Source organism: Oncorhynchus nerka, linkage group LG11 (assembly GCF_034236695.1).
Source record: "Oncorhynchus nerka isolate Pitt River linkage group LG11, Oner_Uvic_2.0, whole genome shotgun sequence".
NCBI classification, from domain to species: domain Eukaryota; kingdom Metazoa; phylum Chordata; class Actinopteri; order Salmoniformes; family Salmonidae; genus Oncorhynchus; species Oncorhynchus nerka.
The window spans coordinates 18,195,644-18,203,163 of NC_088406.1; positions in this window are offsets into that span (position 1 = coordinate 18,195,644).

A 7,520-nucleotide genomic window follows, 5' to 3' on the forward strand; every position below is an offset into this window, starting at 1 on the left:
CTGGAGAGCAGGTAGTTTTCCCCCGGTGAGGCGTTGTGCAGATCTCACTACCCTCTGGAAAGCCTTACGGTTGTGGGCGGAGCAGTTGCCGTACCAGGCGGTGATACAGCCCGACAGGATCCTCTCGATTGTGCATCTGTAAAAGTTTGTGAGTGATTTTGGTGACAAGCCGAATTTCTTCAGCCTCCTAAGGTTGAAGAGCCTCTGTTGTACCTTCTTCACCGCCTTGTCTGTGTGGGTGGACCATTTCAGTTTGTCTGTGATGTGTACGCCGAGGAACTTAAAACTTTCCACCTTCTCCACTACTGTCCCGTCGATGTGGATAGGGGGGTGCTCCCTCTGCTGTTTACTGAAGTCCACGATCATCTCCTTTGTTTTGTTGACGTTGAGTGTGAGGTTATTTTCCTGACACCACATTCCGAGGGCCCTCACCTCCTCCCTTTAGGCCGTCTCGTCATTGTTGGTGATCAAGCCTACCACTGTAGTGTTGTCTGCAAACTTGATGATTGAGTTGGAGGCGTGCATGGCCACGCAGTCATGGGTGAACAGGGAGCACAGGAGAGGGCTGAGAACGCACGCTTGTGGGGGCCCAGTGTTGAGGATCAGCGGGGTGGAGATGTTGTTTCCTGCCCTCACCACCTGGGGGCGGCACGTCAGGAAGTTCAGGACCCAGTTGCACAGGGCGGGGTTGAGACCCAGGGTCTCGAGCTTAATGATGAGTTTGGAGGGTATTATGATGTTAAATGCTGAGCTTTAGTTGTTGAACAGCATTCTTACATCGGTATTCCTCTTGTCCAGATGGGTTAGGGCAGTGTGCAGTGTGATTGCGATTGCATCGTCTGTGGACCAATTGTGGCGGTAAGAAAATTGGAGTGGGTCTAGGGTGTCAGGTAGGGTGGAGGTGATATGATCCTTGACTAGTGTCTCAAAGCACTTTATGATGATGGAGGTGAGTGCCATGGGGCGATAGTCGTTTAGCTCAGTTACCTTAGCTTTCTTGGAAACAGGGACAATGGTGGCCCTCTTGAAGTATGTGGGAACAGCAGACTGGGATAAGGATAGATTGGATATATCCGTAAACATACCAGCCAGCTGGTCTGCGCATGCTCTGAGGGCGAGGCTAGGGATGCCGTCTGTGCCGGCAGCCTTGCGAGGGTTAACACGTTTAAATGCTTTACTCACGTTGGCTGCGGTGAAGGATAACCCACAGGTTTTGGTAGCGGGCCGTGTCGTTGGCACTGTATTGTCCTCAAAGCGAGCAAAGAAGTTGTTTAGTTTGGCTGGGAGCAGGACATCGTATTCCACGACGTGGCTGGTTTTCTTTTTGTACTTGTGATTGACTGTAGACCCTGCCACATACCTCTTGTGTCTGAGTCTCTACTTTGTCTCTATACTGACACTTAGCTTGTTTGATTGCCTTGCGGAGGGAATAGCTACACTGTTTGTTTTAGGTCATGTTTCCGGTCGCCTTGCCCTGATTAAAAGAAGTGGTTCGCGCTTTCAGTTTTGCACGAATGCTTCCATGAACCACAGTTTATGGTTGGGGAAGGTAGTTGCTGTGGGAACAACATCACAGATGCACTTGCTAATAAACTCGCTCACCAAATCAACGTATTCATCAATGTTATTGTCCGACGCTATGCGGAACATATCCCAATCCACGTGATCGAAGCAATCTTGAAGCGTGGAATCAGATTGGTCGGACCAGCGTTGAACAGACCTGAGCACGGGAATTTCCTGTTTTAGTTTTTGTCTATAGGCTGGGAGCAACAAAATGGAGTCGTGGTCAGATTTTCTGAAAGGAGGGCGGGTCAGGGCGTTATATGTGTCGCGTAAGTTAGAGTAACAATGGTCCCGGAATTTTTCCAGACAGGTAGCGCATTTGATATACTGATCAAACTTAGGGAGTCTTGTTTCAGATTAGCCTTGTTAAAATCCCTAGCTACAATGAATGCAGCCTCAGGATATGTGGATTCCAGTTTACATAGAGTCCAATGAAGTTCATTCAGGGCCATCGATGTGTCTGCTTGGGGGGGATATATACGGCTGTGATTATAATCAAAGATAATTCTCTTGGTAGATAATGCGGTCGACATTTGATTGTAAGGAATTCTAGGTCAGGTGAGCAAAAGGACTTGAGTTCCTGTATGTTGCATTCTTCACACCACGTCTCGTTAATCATAACGCATACCCCCCCTTCTTCTTCTTAGCAGATAGATGTTTGTTTCTGTCGGCGCGATGCATGAAGAAACCAGGTGGCTGTACCGTACTGTCTTGAGTGAGCCACGTTTCCGTGAAACAATGAAGGTTACAATCTCTGATGTCTCTCTGGAAGGCAACCCTTGCTCGGATTTCAGTTCAGATGCAGGAGGGGTTCACCAAAACAGCTGATATAACCTACAGGATTTAGGGACAAGGGGGATAGGGATGAAGAGAAGAAGAGAGACTGTTATTGTGTGTGTGTAGTCTCACCTCCACACTAAGTGGCTACAGAGTACTTTATGCTGAAAAACAGACACATGAGGACAAACAATAGAAGATAATGTCATTAGAAGATACTGTATGTGACGCAGACACCTATCGACGTGTACTTGAAACCTTTAAATATAGAGGGCTATGTCTCATACCACTTGGTTATTGCAAGGCTAACCCCCAGGGAAATTATGACTTGGCAGCAACAGATAGCTTTCAGAACAATTCTTTTTGATTGAAAATAAAATGTTTTGCTCTCGACAAAAAGACACGAATGTACCTCCATAGCATATAACAATATGCCTGTGAATAACCACACCTTCATACCTATATGCTACTGTGTGCAGAATTCTTGACGCATAACCGAAGATGCTGCCAGCACACCCACAAGCGAGCCACTCAGGAGCAGAATGATGACGTGTGGAAGAGGGAAAGGAATGAGATGGGAACAGCAATTTGTTGCACCTTGCAGCAGTATGTACCGGTATGTTAGCTAGCTACCTAACGTTAGTAGTTATACATCAAACTTTTCAGTATATTAACTATAGGCTATCTAACTACCCAACGCTTATTGACTTGATTATTCTTGTCATTCTTAGCTTAGCTAAATGGTATAGTTATTGTGCTTTCTCAATGGACATTCGGGTGCTTTCGGAAATTCGCTCTGGCTTTCTATAGGCTGGACAATAGAACGAGTCAAAATTCACCCAAGGCTGAAAAACAGCTAAACTGGAACACTAGCGCGAGCCCATAGCAAATGAATGGAATTGATCATTCGCAGAGCCTGTTTTGACTGGAGTGATGCTTAGAATTCCATTAAAATATATTGCTTCTTATTTTACCACTACAATCTGCTCGTCGGACAAAACTGAAAAAAATGACTTGTGTAGAAAGTAAACATCTGCACCTCGATGGTGTCAACTGTGCTTATGTCTGCATAATGAAAAAGTAGGGAAAAAATAAAACTTCTGACTATTTCTGGTCTAGCGATCGATGACAAACGAGCTCGCTGCCCAGACTTACATAATTACAGAGGAGATTTTCCTGATTAAAATGGTGCCATTGTAACAGTTTTGCTTCCGTCCCGCTCCTCACCCCTACCTGGCTCGAAACAGGAACCCTCTGCACACATAGACAACTGCCACCCTTGAAGAATAATTACCCATCGCTCCACAAAAGCCACAGCCCTTGCAGAGCAAGGGGAACATCTACTTCAAGGTGTTAGAGCAAATGATGTCACCTATTGAAACACTATTAGCGTGCACCCCGATAACTAGCTAGCCTTTTCACACCTGTTACTCCCGACTTGGAAAAAAGCTAAATATACACATTGCGAGATATTTGGCAAAATAGACATATATGCATATATCTCCCCCATTGTAAACAATGGGAAGACCGCAGAGTTCCAATATTATTTTTGCTGTTTACATTTTGTTGTTTACAACGTGAGCAGGTTTCATTGCTAACAATAGCGAAGCACTGTGACGTAGAACAATAAGCTGGGAAGGCGAGTTGGTGCAACGGTGCTTAACAGAAATAATAGGAGCTGGCAGGGTGAAAAATGCACTAAAATTATGAAAAAAAAATTGCGATTACTTCAGAATGACGGCAAGTAGCTAGGAAATATGGTCATATTATGAAACTGGGCTACATAACGGGTGCAATGAACTAGTTTTTATCAGAAAAGAACGTTGTTAAAAAATGTGTGTCTAGCCTACTATCTACATGGATTTCAGAGCACTCTCATCTGAGTGTACCAGAGCGCAGAATAATTACTTTACGAGCGCTCAACACCCATTGAATATGGCCAGTGTCAGTAAACATTGGGAAAAAGTGTCATTAAATTGTTTCCAGCAGCACAATTACAGTCACCAACGCTCTGGTTAATACGAAAAAGGCCTTACCAGCTCTGCTAGGGCGAGTAAATGTTCATAGTGGTATCATTTGTGTCTGGAAGTAGCTAGCCAACGTTAGCTTGGGTGCTTGACTGCCGTTGTAAGGCCAGAATGCTCACGTCAACCCTACTCCTCAGCCCAAACGTCCAGTGTGCTCTCCGAAAGCGAAGCGGTCTGAATTTACTCTGAATGGAAATACTGTAAAATTATTCAAATTAATTAAGCCACATTTCTTCAAATCAATCCCATATACTATGTTATTACCAAAAACGCTTTAAATTCTCTGGTAATGCCAATACGGAATACTATCATATGCTTCTCAAAGATGCCCTCTGGTGGTCAAACTAGCAATAACTTGCAGTAACAGAAGAAATGGCTGAGAATGAAATGACGTGCCATAGAATGCTGCAGCAGCACTTAGGGTGTGCCGCAGTATGACACAACTTTTGAAGGAGGAACCACTGTATAGTCACAGATGTGTACATTCCTCCTCAAGCGAACTCCAAGACGGCCCTCAAGGAACTTCACTATGTAAACTGGAAACCATATATCCGGAGGCTGATATATAATAAATATAATAAAATGCAAATGAATTACTTAAGAATCATACAATGTGATTTTCTGGATTTTTGTTTTAGATTCCGTCTCTCTCACAGTTGAAGTGTACATATGATAAAAATTACAGACCTCTACATGCTTTGTAAGTAGGAAAACCTGCAAAATCGGCAGTGTATCAAATACTTGTTCTCCCCACTGTCCCTCTCCCCCTACTGTATTTATTTATTTATTTTGCTCCTTTGCACCCCATTATTTCTATCTCTACTTTGCACATTCTTCCACTGCAAATCTACCATTCCAGTATTTTACTTGTTATATTGTATTTACTTTGCCACCATGGCCTTTTCTTGCCTTTACCTCCCTTATCTCACCTCATTTGCTCACATTGTATATATACTTATTTTTCTACTGTATTGTTGACTGTATGTTTGTTTTACTCCATGTGTAACTCTGTGTTGTTGTATGTACCGAACTGCTTCGCTTTATCTTGGCCAGGTCGCAATTGTAAATGAGAGCTTGTTCTCAACTTGGTGACAGTGAAATAAAAATAAATCAATTAAAAATTACGGGGGCTGAGTCACTGGCTTACTAATGCTCCTTCATGCCATCCCTATGAGGGGTGCGTCACTTGAGTGGGTTTAGTCACAGATGGGATCTACCTGTACAGTTTTGCGCCCCCTCTGGCTTGTGCAGTGGAGGAGATCTTATCCTGCCTGGTTGGCCCTGTCCGGAGGTATCGTCGGATGGGGCCACAGTGTCCCCTGACCCACCCCTGTCTCATCCTTCAGTATCTATGCTGCAATTGTCTGTGTGACGGGGGGCTAGGGTCAGTCTGTTATATCTGGTGTAATTCTCCTGTCTTATCTGGTGTCTTGTGTGAATTTAAGTATGCTTCGTCTAATTTTCTCTCTCCCAGAGGACCTGAGCCCGAGGATCGTGCTGCTCCTCCAGTTTCAACTGTTCTGCCTGCGGCTATGAATCCATGGCCTGTTCACTGGACGTGCTACCTTGTCCCAGACCTGCTGTTTCCGACTCTCTCTCTACCGCACCTGTTGTCCCGACCTCTGAATGCTCGGCTATGAAAAGCCAACTGACATTTACTCCTGAGGTACTGACCCATTTCACCCTCTACAACCACTATGATTGTTATTTGACCCTCCTGGTCATCTATGAACATTTGAACATCTTGAAGAACAATCTGGCCTTAATGGCAATGTCATTTTATAATCTCCACCTGGCCATCCCTCAGAGCCTGGTTCCTTTCTAGGTTTCTTCTTTGGTTCCTGCCTTTGAAGGGAGTTTTTCCTAACCACTGTGCTTCTACATCTGCATTGCTTGCTAATTTGGGGTTTTAGGCTGGGTTTCTGTGTAGCACTTTGTGACATCTGCTTTTGAAAAAAGGGCTTTTGAAATACACTTCATTAGTTTGATTGATATAGTAAGATGTTCTCTAAGAATTACAGGATATGGCTCTCTCAACACCTCCCCCGTAAGCATTCCTGTCTCTTTTATAGATGTTATATCCTTGTATTGCTACTGCTGTATCATCAAATGAATTATTTATGTGAGTCTCAGAAATGGCTAATATATAAATGTTATCTGATTTGAGCAAGTTACTAATTTAATTAACCTTATTCCTAAGGCTACATATATTAATATGGCAAACAAAGCTAAATTAACAATTAATATATGAATTAAACTTTTCAAAAGAACAAACTTTCTACAACAAACCAAGCCCTCCCTCGTTCCGCATTCAACAGGAAATTGCGTGACATTCGCGTCACAAAGGCAGGTCTAATGATTCTGAAGTGGAATAATATTATTAGGCTCTTGTATGGTATCGGCCACAGCAGACTGGAGCAGAGGTTGCCTCTATCTAAATGAAAACAGACAGTAAGCCCTGCCAGCTCAGTGGTCTGTAGATGTGTGTAAAATGGAAGGCTTTTTCAAGGGCTACACCATCATTACATCAGCTTCCTTCGGACTCCTCTAACTACTCCTGCATGTCTGTTTACTAGTGTTTATGGTTAAACTCAGATAAACATGGTGTGTGTCTACCATGAGGATGAGTGGAGGCACACTGTCTCTATTTATTTTGTTCTGGTTAGACCAGGGAAGGAGGGAGAGGAAGGGCAGGCTGGCGGGAGGGAGGGAGAGGAAGGAGAGAGGGAGGTCAGGAGGGAAGGTACGGAGGGAGGGAGTTACATTCCTGAAGTCTAAGCAGATTGGCGTAATTCTGCTGTTTAATGTAAACACGGTAGGGACAGACTGGCACAATGGTTCAAGGGAGAGATGGAGGAGTATAGTAGAGATGGGGAGAGGAGAGAACGGGGTGGGAGAGAGAGAGAAAAAAAAAGAGTTTTAGAGATGTGGTTTGTGTAAAAAATAAGTGGTGTCAGAGTATCCAGACAAAGACTGCTCTCTTCTCCCAATACACATGGAAACTCTATCTGCTGATTGGAGACAGTACATTTTCTGTTCTCTTCTCCTTTCCCATCTTCCCCATCTCTTAAATCCTCTCAGAGGCAATCAGGCAAGCTGATTTGCAGTAGAGACAAAGGTGGAAGAAATGGCAGTATACAACACAGTGGATCT